The 13,042-nt window shown below is 39.5% G+C and overlaps 1 protein-coding gene across 9 annotated transcripts in view; it reads left to right on the top strand.

The window, feature by feature from the left end:
• Positions 1-13,042, top strand: part of Ikzf2 (IKAROS family zinc finger 2) — a 144,469-nt gene that overhangs the window by 83,174 nt on the left and 48,253 nt on the right.

Raw genomic sequence — 13,042 nt, 5'->3', positions numbered from 1 at the left:
AGAAGTAAAATGCTTCTAGCTCCAACTCCAGCCTCCGTAGGTCCCAGTCTGCATGTGGTACACATACATACATAGAGGCAAATGCGCACATCAAAACTTAAAGATACATGAATAAATCTTTCAAATAAAGTTAATTCAAACTTCTAGAGAGTTGTTTTCCTTTTTCTCTGATTACAAAAATTGAACCAAATACATGATAATAAATAAATCTAAAACTGAAACGTATGTAAGTCATCAATCGGGTGCAATAGATTATGCTTTTAGTATCAGGACTCTGTGAGATCAAAGCTACATGGAAAGTTCTAGGCCACTCAGGAAAATATGAAGAAAAGTACTTGTTGGTGTGTGTGTGTGTGTGTGTGTGTGTGTGTGTGTGTGTGTGTGTGTGTGTGTAGGGCATGTTGTGTGTGTGTGTTTGGGGGAGTTAATACATGTATACATGTATGCATTTTAAACTGTTTTGTTTGGTGAGAGACAACGTTTTTAAACTACATGGAAAAGGGATGATAGTGAAGAAATACTACAATAATTTAAGTGATCGTGTCAGATAAAGGGAGGAAAATAGCTTTCTTGTGCCAGGTATGTGGTGTCCCCTCTATCCTGATGGCAGTTCCTGTGGTTTGTTTAGGTTTTAATGTGTCCCAGAAAGTATTGCTATACCGTGAAGACGTTAGGCTGTGCTGTAATGAAACGGGGCGGGCAGGGGGCTGAAGTGGAAGGCTCATAGAATATTTTATCATTTGGGCCTTCCCAGAGAAACCTAGCTGAAATTTCTGAGTGGTCAGCTTGACATTTTAAAGCAATGAGAAGTTGTGTCATTATTTCTGGAGTACCGCGGTAGTTAGAGGAAAGGATTTAAAGTTCACTCCAGTAATTGCTGACAGCTTCCCCGGAATGCGAGGTGCTTTTAGTAAGCATATGCAGCCTTTGGAAAAGGCAGCCTGCTAGGGACCTGAAAGGGAACGGTGGACTTTGTAAGATGAGGGGGACAAAAATGTAGATTGAGGCATTTCTGTGCCCCTGCAGTAATTACATTCATTTTGTAGGTGGAAGAGTAGTGAAATAGCTTTTAATGGCTGTTCATGTGTTTATGGTCTTCAAGCAAAGAACAATGTCAGGCTTCGGAAATGCCCCTATATATTTTCTGTAACTAAAAATACAAAACCTGGTGGCCAGGTTGTCGCAGGGAGCCAGGCAGGTAGTGTCACTGGACTTGGCACGGTTCATGCAAAGTGCTAAAGCGGTGATCCCTCCTGTAAAAGCATTCCCCTGCCTGGAAACCTGCAATTTGCCTTGGTCCCAGATGGGGAGGAAGCTGACAAACAGCCTCGAGCCATACATAATGGCAGGGCTCCCATCCTGACTGAGGCAAAGTTGAAGAAAGGAGAAATCCAAGTCTCCATAAGTATTTGAGTCAAGAATTCTATGCTTTTAGTGAAGGTTGTTCCTCCCTTCTCTGCTGTGAAGTTGCATTTGTTCTGCTTGTTTTGCTCCGCCCTTCTCCCCTTCTGGATGCTGTCCAATCGTTAACCGAGAGCAACACATGAGGGTGGTGTTTTAATAACACTGCAGTCCCTTCTGCTTCAGCACCACACATTTATTGCGTAATAAAGAACACCCCACACCCGTGCCAGCCAGGTTCCCAGTGTATGTAACACACATACATTTATATGCACTTATAATTAATTTGTCCTCTCCATGACCTTCAGAAATATAGGAAGACATGGAATTAAGAATGTTGTGTTTCATCCAGAAGTTTAATTGCATCATCTAAATTTTGTACCTTTATCTAAAGTCTAAACCCAAAAATGTGACTTTATGGATAAGTTTTTAAATGATAGTAGTTACTAATTTCATAATTTGTTATTTATATGAAATTTAACTACTCTGACATATTCAGGAAATATAAACTTTACAGAGTAGAGGGGCCTCAAGAACCCTGGCCTTTTGTAGAGAGGCTTACTATATAAGTAGGTAACATTTCATCTATCTCTCAGGTAAGGAGGTCTGGCCTCATAGAAGGAAGTCTGTGTAATTATAGGCAACAGGGATCAGACCTTCACTGCTAAATCACAAATTAATAAAAGGAACAATAAAACACAGTGTGTCCAGGTTTTACTCTCTGTTATCCAGACAGAAAGCACCCAGCATTGTGCATGAGGCATTAGAAGTGGGGTGAACACTCTCTTCCATTGGGTAAGCACACTAGCTTCCCTCTACGAGCTGAACAGCATTCACATTTGCTTCAACTTTATGAGGACGGCTCTGCCTTAGTCCTTAGAACTATATCCTGACGTCAGTTCCCAGCTACCACAGGTATCAGCTTCAGAGAGCAGACCGCAGGGTGAACTGGGAATAGAGACAAACATGGGTAATCGAAACCTCCCGTGACAAACAGAAGAAACACAGGCTTCAAGTAGACCATTCAGATGTCTCTCTTTCACTGAGGAATCTGTTTCTCAATCATTTATTTCTTATAGTTTGCACTGACATTCTGTAGTAGTTCAGTATCAGGGGTATTCGGAGTCTCTGTGATGTATAATGCACAGTCAGATGTTTAAGATGGGATACAATGTAATTCAAACATACACACATAAATACATACATACACACATGCATACTTGCATACCTATGTACATACGATTCAGCAGAGGACACGGCAGACATTGACCTGCAGTGTTACTAAGCCTGGTAATTACTTGTAAGATCATGTGATGTTTCATATACTCATACATGGTGTGGTATTTAAGTTGGGCTAAGTTGTTCTACATCTTTTTAATTTATAGCTTCTTCATTATGTAAACATTTAAAGTGCGATCTTTGACCTTTATGAAGTATGTAGTGCCCTATATTACTTGTAATTACTCCCCCGTGCACACTAGCACACTGCAGCTTTCTAGTCCTTTTGATCCAGAACATGTACCCACGGACAGACAGCTCCCCATCTTCCCCTCGCTCCTGATTCAGGTCAGGTGTTAGATTCCACATATGCGTAACATCATGCGGTGTTTGTCTTTTTGTGCCTGGCTTGCCCCGCTTACTCTAATGGTTCCCTAGTTACATCCATTATGTGAATGACAGGGTTTTGTTTCATTCTTTTACAGCTGAAGAACAGTCTGAGGCAAAGCTCCCAAATTGTCTTAACCTATTCATCAGGTGATTGACATACAGATTTCCTCTGGATCTTGGCTATTGTTACCAGTGTTGCAGTGAACATGGGTGTGTGGTTGTTCCTTAAGCAGAGGAATCCATTTCCTTAGACTATACATCAAGTAGTATGATTGCCAACTCGTCTATGAATAAATTTTTAAGATTCTGAGGAGCTTCATATCCTTTGCAGCGAAGTCCCTCCTAATTCCAACAACACAACTGGAGGGGGTATCCACTTACTCCCTTCCCCCTGGTTATCTTTTGTCTCTTTGATAACAAGCGGTCTTGCTACACAGGGTGACAGCTCATTGTGTTTCTGATTTGCCCATCCCTGATGAGCAATGATGGTGAACCCTCCTTTCCTATACACCTGTTGGGCATTTGTATGTCTTCTGCATATTAAATGTCTATTGGGCATTTGTGTCTCTTCTGTGTATTAAATGTCTATTTAATTCCTGTGTTTATATTTTGAGTGTGTGTGTGTGTACGTGCATGTGTGCGTGCTTGCACGTGTATGTGTGCGTGCTTGCATGCATGCATGCATGCCATTGGCATGTGTGAGGTCAAAGCATGACTTGCAGTAGGGTCAGCTTTCTACTTCCACTCATGGGGATCCAAGAATCAGACTTGAACATGCAGGCTTGACAACAAGCCCCTCTCCACCTGGAGCCGTCTCACCAGCTCCGAGTCCTTACTTACAGTGGGGTTTTATTATTTTCTTTGAAGAGTTCTTTTGCCTTTCTGGCTTAATTTGCTTATAGGCACTTTGTTTATTTATTCATTTTGTCAGAGTTGCCAATGGTGTAGCTTCTTGATTTCTATTCTGTATAATTGGCAAATAACAATGCTGATTTCTGTTGTGTGTATTATAGAAAGTGTTTATTCATTAAGATTAGGAAATAAGATATGTTTGTAGTGATGCTGTTACTTTTCAAACATGAAAATCCATATTTGGCACAGATCTGTAAAAAATTTACTTGGTAATTGTCCTTAATCGCCATTTTCCCCTTTTCTTTCTGACTAGGCGAGGTGCTTTATTGGCTACTCATTTCTAATTAATGAATCCCCACATCTTGGGACCACATGTAGACTTTTAATTTGATTGAAATATTGAAGAATCTGTAGAATATCAGAGTAAGACTCCCTTGCCTCCATATAATATATATATATATTTTTTTTTTTCTCCTAAACTTGTCTGTGAAGGACACCATTGGCTTTTCATAGGGGTTACATTGAACCTGTAGTGAACTTCAGCAGTGTGGCCTCTTAAATAGTATCTACCTTTTTTCAACCCTGAACACATGGTTTCTTTAAAACTTGTGTATGTGGTCTATAATTTTTTTCATAATTCTCATTATGTAAATTCTTTACCTTTTTGTCAAGCTTATCCCTCGGAAATATTTGCAAAAGTCATACAAAGGATTTCTGCCTTTATTTCTATTTCCCACAATTGCTGCTGCTGTATCGCCATGCTGGTCTTGTTTTGTTTCAGTTTTGTATGCTGATGCTGTGTCCTGCGTCTTTGCTGACTTACTTCGTAATAGTTAATTGTTTTAAATGAAGTCCTTGTGATGTTTCTCTATGTAAGAGACCATGTCATCTTCAAGTAGTGGCAATTTGGCTTCCTCCTTTCCAGTGGAAATGCTTTCTTTCTTTTGTCTGGTTGCTCCAGCTAACACTTTCAGTATTGTGGTGAGTATGTGAGGTCAACGTGGACATTTTTGTCTCATTCCTGGATTTTGAGGACAGGCTTTTGGCTTTTTTTATTTGCCCTTATGTTAGCAGTTAGTCTATTATTTATGACCTTCATTGCATACCAGCTTATAAATATTGTCTCAAATGCTACCATAGAGCCTTTTCACCCTTATTTTAGTAATGGTACTCTAAGCATACAGTTTATTTGATGGTATACTTTTATGGTATAGTTTTGTTCACACTTACTAAGAAGCAGCATAGCTTTGTGTGTTACAAATATTACTATGCTAAATATTCCCAGTATGATATCATGAGACTTATTAAACATGAAGTTGGAGAGTTGGATTTACAGAGGTCCTGTGACTAATAAATGAGTGAACTTGGCCTTAAACTCCAAGATCTAGCCCATGTCTTAATCTTTGCTTGCCCTAATTGACACCATGGCTCCTAGTCTTATGGTTTTTGTGTAGAGAATATTATCCCCCTCTATCCATAAATCGGAGAGGGGGAGATTTGGCAGGTGAATGTTCACTCTGCAGGTCTGGAAGCTGGTCATAAAGTTTGTAAAGAGAACCACTGCTGCCATTTTGTGGAAAAACCAAATGGACTTAGAACTACTGAGATTTGTTTGAGAGATGCTCAGTTACTTCCACTTAATCACCAGTCTTAGCTTCGTCGCTACTTGACGGGTTTTATGGGCTCTCCATATGTCACTGACCCTCCTGCATTGTGTGTTCCACATGTGTAAGCTTCACAGGGTGCAGACAAATCAGAGGGTGTTTATAAGGCCCTTCCAGCCTTGACCTCCACATGTGTGAGCCACAGGTGGTTAAAGGACTTTGGCTTTCCCCATCTCCTAAGCTGCTGAAGAAATTTTGAATATTCATTCTCTTATAGTGGCCCCATAGAAGAAAGCCCTGCTCCATTCCTTATCACTTTCTCTTCAGTGACAATGCTGCCTTTTGACCTGGTTAATTGTCCTCGGCAGCCTCCAGTTAGCCTGTGTCATGGTTCCCTTTGGGAGCATGCCCACTGGGCTGGATAGTAATGATTTTTCCTTCTTACCTAAGTTAGGTTAAGAATTTGTGTTCTCCCCTTATTAAAGTTATTTCCCAATGTGATTTGTTTTGTAAGCTTCCCATAGTTATGTTAAATGCAGGATTGCCAAACACCAGTTTAATTACTCTTACATGAGATGAAATCCACCCTCAGAAGTTTTGGCAGGACAAGCTGGTCTTTTTTTCCAAACAGACTCTCACACAATTTTCTCTTTACCCCAAGCTGACAAAGTAATTAATTACTTATATTAGAAATTGAATTATGGGCTGGGGATTTAGCTCAGTGGTAGAGCGCTTACCTAGGAAGCGCAAGGCCCTGGGTTCGGTCCCCAGCTCCGAAAAAAAGAACCAAAAAAAAAAAAAAAGAGAAATTGAATTATATATGTACACACTGTGCTGTTATCATTTCTTAATGTTGGCATTCCTTTTGTGTTAACTAATAACTGGTCATTGCCCTGTATGTGGTGGGCAGGAGATACAGTGAGAATTTGGTCATCAGTGAGAGCCGCTTCCCAGCCTCCACCTTGAATAGCTGCACAATTCAAAACTGTTATTTTGCCCATATTTCCACCAATAATGTAAAGATGAAACTAGACGTTAGTGATTGTTACTGTTAAATATCTTATAGTGTGTGAATTCTCTCCTGTCCTATGGCGATATTATATTGATGATGTCTTGTGCTTAAAACCTATCTCTATGTCAGGTTTCTCAGGTATGGTTAACTCTTTGCAGGTTTTCAGTCACATAAGAAGGAAAGTAAAATGCTCAAGTCAGCAGCAACTGCTCAACAAAATGTATAGGAAGTGGCTGTGTGTGTCATAGAAGGATCAGATTGAATCTACCCTGTATTTTCTTTGAAAACCGTAATGTTGGGCATTGTAGAGTTAAAGATTATGTGTTAATGAAATCGCCACCGTGTTAGACCAACATAAGTTCCACAGAAAGAGAACTTTGTAGCCTGAAAACTTTGCTGAAAATGGTGATGAGAGATTTGGGGTCAGTGGTGCGCCTACTTGGATGGGGAAGGCCGGGGAGATGGCATTGCTTACTAGATGCCAAAAGTATTGTGGTAAGGACCTGAGTGTGGGGCTCCATCACCCATGCAGTGAAAACAATATTCACAGAAGCCAGACTTAGGTAACCCCAGTTATCTGTAACCCCCGCGCTGGTGAGGGTGGGTGTGGAAACAGGCGAAACATGGAGCTCTTTAACCAATCAGCAGAGCCAAAGGAGGGAGGTCCAAATTCTTACCCTGTCTCAAAAATAAAGTGGAAAGTGATGAAGAATACACCCAACTTGGACACCTCCATACAACTACAGAGAGAAGCACACATTAACACAATCATGTACACACCACATACACACACACACACACACACACACACCCCATATGATGAGCAGCCTCAGACTGCTACCCACAAACAGCTCAGCTGCTGTTTGATGACACTGGTGTCTGGACTTGCCTGACCGTTTATAAAATAAATACTTTAAAGATTTCACCAGGGAGATGTTTTGCAAGATTAACCCACCATGGATCCACGATAAACAGGAATAAAGTTTTTATGGCCCTTGACAGTTCACCGAGGAGTTAAAAATGGTTGCATATGTTTTAAGGTAACCCTGGTTATGATCGTTTTCATTTGTTGGGCCTGTTGGTAGATTCTTAGCTAGTACTTGTACTTCATATCAATTCTGGAGCCACTTTTCTTTGCTAACACTTTATTCAAACAGCTGCTAACCTAGTAACACAGACTTCAGCAAGTTCGGTGTCTTCTTTTCAACATTTCTAAGAGAGTTTATTAGTAAAGATTCAGCTCGAGCAGATGATTACATAGAAATATTGAATTAATTAATGTGTTTAACACCATTTTATGCAACTGGCATAGAATGGGAGAGATAGTTTCTGAGTTCCAAAAAAAAAAAAAATTAAAAAGTAAGTGCCTACTTGATTTCTGACAGGGCAGAAACCACATATATAAAAATAGAACCACACATGGTAGCCACTTTACTTTGGGAAGAATGACATTTTATTCTCCTTTTTATTTTCTTGTGAAACTAACATTACTTGACCTCCTTTACTATTTGCTTCAATTAACACTTTCGGCTTTCCATGTTGGCTTTCCATGTCGTGCCGTGGAGATGGCACAGTCAGTAAAGTGCTTGCCAGGCAAGCATGAGGCCTAAACCTGAGTTCAGTCTACAGAACTTATGTCAAAAACCAGAGGTGGCATCCTGTGCTAGTCCCAGGGTTAAAAAGGCAGATACATGTGTATCCCTCAGACTTGCTGCTCAGCTAGCCTGGTGTACTTGGAAGTTTCCAGGCTGAGAAGAAAAACCCTGTCTCAAAAAAATTTTTGGAAGGAGTATAGTACCTGAGAAACTATACTCAAAGTTAATCTCTGACCTACACACACACACACACACACACACACACACACACACGCACGCACACGCGCACACGCGCACGCACATACACACACACACACACACACACACACACACCACACACACACCACACCAAAACTGAAATTTTAAAATTGTTTTTAAAAAACAGAAGTTGCCAATTTGACAGAAAATAATCCAGAACACTTAGCCTGTACTCTATATGATTAATTTCATACACCCTTGCAAATGGAAAGAAATCATAAGCCCCCTGCATTCTTTCTCAGTACCAGAAGCTTAACTAATCTCCTTGTGGGTTAGTAGAATCAGGTCATACTAGTAATAAAGTTTTAAGTTGTATAAAGTTTATATAAACAAAATATGTCCAAGGGAAACTCTTCTTAACCTTGTATTATTTCATTCAGCATATTTGTTATGTAAGTAAATTATCTTAGTGAAATAGCCACCATATTTAAGCATGAATTCCTTCGTGTTCTCTTTCTATGTGCATACTGTCTTGTTAGTGTGAGTTTCTTAGTATGTTAATGCGTTTTGTCATCAACCTCCAATAAGTGTTAAACAAAACAGGAGCAGGTATTTTAACACATTCTTCTCTTTCTTGGTGAGAAGGTCCTGTCAGTGACCAAACCTGACTTTTTGTATATACTCAGCAAGCACTTTGCTTGAGTTACCCTGACCTTGACACTATTTTACTTCATTACTATTGTTATTAATTATTATATCTTCTTATTTAAAACAATTTTTGTATTTAAAATATTTAAACAGATTTCGATCATATGCTTCCCTTTCCTCAAGTCCTTCCAGGTCCTATCCTCTGTCTTACCCAAACTTTAGTTCTTAAAAAAAAAACAAAAAACAGACAAAAAGCCAACGTCTGCTGTTTCTCGCTGTTGAGGGAGACGGTACAAGTGGAACACTCAGGTGTGGAGAGGACATTAACTCTGTGGTTCACTCTCATCAGTGACTCCGCTTTTGTTTTAGCATAACTCTGGAGGAGAGCAAAGTTGTACTGCTGCCTATGTCCATTGAATTCATCTCTTCACAGCTGTGAAACTACTACTGTTATTTTGCTAGTTTTACATGCCACTGTGTGTGTGTGTGTGTGTGTGTGTGTGTGTGTGTGTTTCAATGATCTGTATCTGTTTACCTATATGTAAATTTTCAATCAGTTCTCTCCTTAATGCCTCACCCATGTATTATGGCTCTCGACTGCCTGATACAGATCTGCACACGGAGAGCATGTTGAAGCCTCCGTGTTGAAGTGTACATAGCTCAATATGCTTACCGAAGAAGCTAATCGATCATTTGTTCAAGAAGTCACCTTTTTCCTAAAAACATTCCTTTAATACTTAGTTATATACAGTTTGGAAGAACATGCCAGACTTACATAAAATGAAGTTAGCTTCAGCCTTCTATAGAATAGGTATAGGCTGCTTATGAGAACTTCCTAGACTACATTGCAAAAAATAATCCATGTACCGAAAGTTCAAACTCCAATTTCAAAATTGAAAACTAAAATACTATTAGTATTATATGTAGTGGTCCATCGTTGTATTGGGCTTATATTTTGATTTAAACAGTGGTAACCAACTCTTTATTAATGTGAAAATTTAAACAACCTTTTTTCCCAATACTTGCATTTTAACATAAAATATTTAAAATATTATAGGTTCTCTGACATATTTAGGAGTTCCTTATACTGACAATAAATTACACCATAGTGTTTGAAGTTAAACAGAGCTTCTGTTTAGTAGTTAGGATTTAACACTAGTAGCCGTTGCTTCTTTAATGCGGAATGTCAACCTAACTTTAGACACAGCCATTAGCATTTGAGTTATTATGGGATTTTCCTTGTGTGGACTACTGTTTTTGGTAAAGTTTAATCTATGACTTGTGTATTGAAATTTGTTACGTATTACAAGTAAGGAAATCTACTGTAAGAAAAGCAATGGGACACAAAGTTATGTGACGGGCATAGTCTCTTACAGCATCAGCACAAGAAACACTACAATAGCATTATCATTTTTGATGTCTTGATTCCAGCAAAAATAAACATCCCAGTGTTTGCATCTGGTATACTCTTCTAGAAAGAACAGATCCTCCTGAGTATATTTTAATCTGCCATTCTTTTTGAATGGCATTTTAACAATGTCCATTGTTGTGTTCAGATGTCCTTATTTTAATGTCCTCACCTTAAGGAAAAAAGATGTTTAAAACTCGCGTGTTCTTTTGTATAGTTCTGTCCTATTTCCATATCTGAGAGGTTGATACCTCTATGTGTAATGTCTGCACATGCTCATGTGTATTTCTTGAGTTCTGCCAGAGGAACTCTGGCAAGCTTTATGCTGGTTAAACACTGCTTGTCAAACACTAGCAAACTCAACTCATGAATAAAATAGCAAGCCGAAATATTTGAAAAATACGTCAGCAGTGCAGAACTAAGCTCCTGGGTAAATGCTTGGGATAAGAGTTTTCCTCCCCAGGTCTGAAGTGTTCACATATACATAATGAGGTATCTTGAGGAGAGATCTGAAGTTCAAGCAGAAGTAACACTATACAGCATTCCTGGCATGCTCCCATGTAGACTCCTGTACAGCATTCCCACAATGCTCTCTGGTTGATGACAACCCGTCTTGTTTTTGGCTGTGGGCTATTCTTGTAGGTGTCACACTAGCCCCACAGTCATTTTAGGGGTTGGATATTTTTGTTTTTCTGACTTCCAGATTAGAAAAAAAACATTTCAACTCAGTGAAGGAAGTTTGAAAACCCGATTAGAAAAAAAAAAGTGGGCAAAGGATGTTGCTAATCAGTTTTCAGAAAAAGAAGCAGCATTTAAACTTCTAGGGGTGAGCTTCTGTCACAATTTTAAATGCATGTAAAACTACAAGACTTTTCACACTGATCCTTCTGTGTGAATATCTGTGTATGTAATAACAACAAAGACGGAGTGATCATAAATCTATGCTGTTGACGGTCTGGATGCATGATTCATATTACATTTTAAATGGATCCGGATAGACTTCTAAATGTGAACATTAGGATCCTGATTTCTCTTGAGAAGGAGACTGGGGGATTTTGAGCAATGACTTAACTTTCTCAGTCCTTTATATTGTTTCCTCTTTCTTCACAATGGCATAGAGTCTGTGTATGAAGCTGGATTGGAGGAACAATGTTGTCGTGATTTTAGTAGCATCTGTGACTACACACTGCTTGACTGTCTCCTCCCTGTCACAAGGTCTATGGAATGCTTGGGCCATAGTGTTGAGTAGAACACTCTCTTCTCCTCTCAAAATCCAGTAGGATCATATCAGTCTCTCAATTGCTAGACTCAATAAGGGTGACTGTCCTTTCATGGATTCTAGAGTATTTTATATCACGGCAGTTCATTGATCTTCACCAAAAACTTACCAAATAATTATAGAGCTATATTGCCCAAAACGAGAAGCATGTTTACTAAGTGAACTAAGTCAATGCTCAGATCAGCCCTGAGAAGTAGAGACAAGAGCATTTCCAGTTAAAGGAGGACAGGGGGCAATGTTAAGTTCTTTAAAATGCTTGGCAATTTAAGAATGCATCTTCACTCTTAGTGAACAGTTCTGCCCAAGCCGTACTCAGCATTTGGAATTCATTGCTACTTTTCAAATGTATGATAAAGATTCACAGGTTAAGTAATTAGTTAGGGTTATATCACTGGCCCTCTGTAGCATCCTGGCTCTGAGTAGAGAGCTCTGGAGAGCAGGACAGAGCCAGCCATTTTGATGACGCCCTATTCTGATAAGCATTAGTTACATATCCGGTCACAAGATATGTAACTTCTTCAAGAAACTAACTGTGGTAATAATAAGGATACACTTTCTTTTATGAACTCATTTCCTCTATCGAGGTAGCAGTGAAGTCATTTGTATATTTAATAGCTTCAATGTGGATTCTTAAGAAAATGTCAAGCTCCCAGGACAAATACCCGATGCTAACTCAAAGCCTGCCTCTGCTTTGTGAAAAGACTAAGCAGTTTAGACTGAGGGCTGTGTTAACAGAATTCCAGCTTTTCTGTGGGATGATCCAAAAACAGCAAACAGAAGACGTCAAATTTCTTAACAGTCGCAAGTGCATACACGCACGCTAAGCCATTCCTGTCGTTAGCCGCTCTTTGGTTTATAGAGATCAGCGTTAGCACATTTTGGTTTACAGCCTAGCATGCTCCATAGAGGACCGTGTTAGGAAACAATAGCAGGGTCATTTAAGATGGCAAGGTCTGTGCACTTTACCTCACACTGAAATGGCTCTCAGCTAAATGTTTGTGTTCAGTCTGACTCGAGGACATTTGCCTGGACAGTGTGCCTTGCTCTGTGACAGACATTTGTGGGATTAAGATCTTGAGTTGTTTCTCTTGCTCTGTGCAAAAGCAGGTTGACACAGGTACTGTGATGTGAACCAGAGAATGCGAAATAAATGATTGTTAAATTAAGACAAGGCATGGCTTAGCGGGTTAAGCAATACTTAACCTTGTGTCGTCCATGCACACTTTTCATTCTTATTGACTCTGAAAGTGCAAACTAAAAAATGCAAGAATTAGTTAATGACTTGCATAAAGGCAGCAGGGCTGAGTGAAATAAATGAGTGTGTGAAGAAGTGAAGGGTCCTTTGTTCACTGAGACCGCTCCTGAGAGGGATCTCACCAAAGACTTGCCCACTAGAAGAGCATCGAACGCACACAGTATGGATTGACTTAGTGTGTC

Source organism: Rattus norvegicus, chromosome 9 (genome assembly GCF_021556685.1).
Source record: "Rattus norvegicus strain SHRSP/BbbUtx chromosome 9, alternate assembly SHRSP_T2T, whole genome shotgun sequence".
In the NCBI taxonomy this organism is placed as follows: domain Eukaryota; kingdom Metazoa; phylum Chordata; class Mammalia; order Rodentia; family Muridae; genus Rattus; species Rattus norvegicus.
Note: the sequence above shows the minus strand (reverse complement) of the source record. Positions and strands in the feature narration are given on the sequence as shown.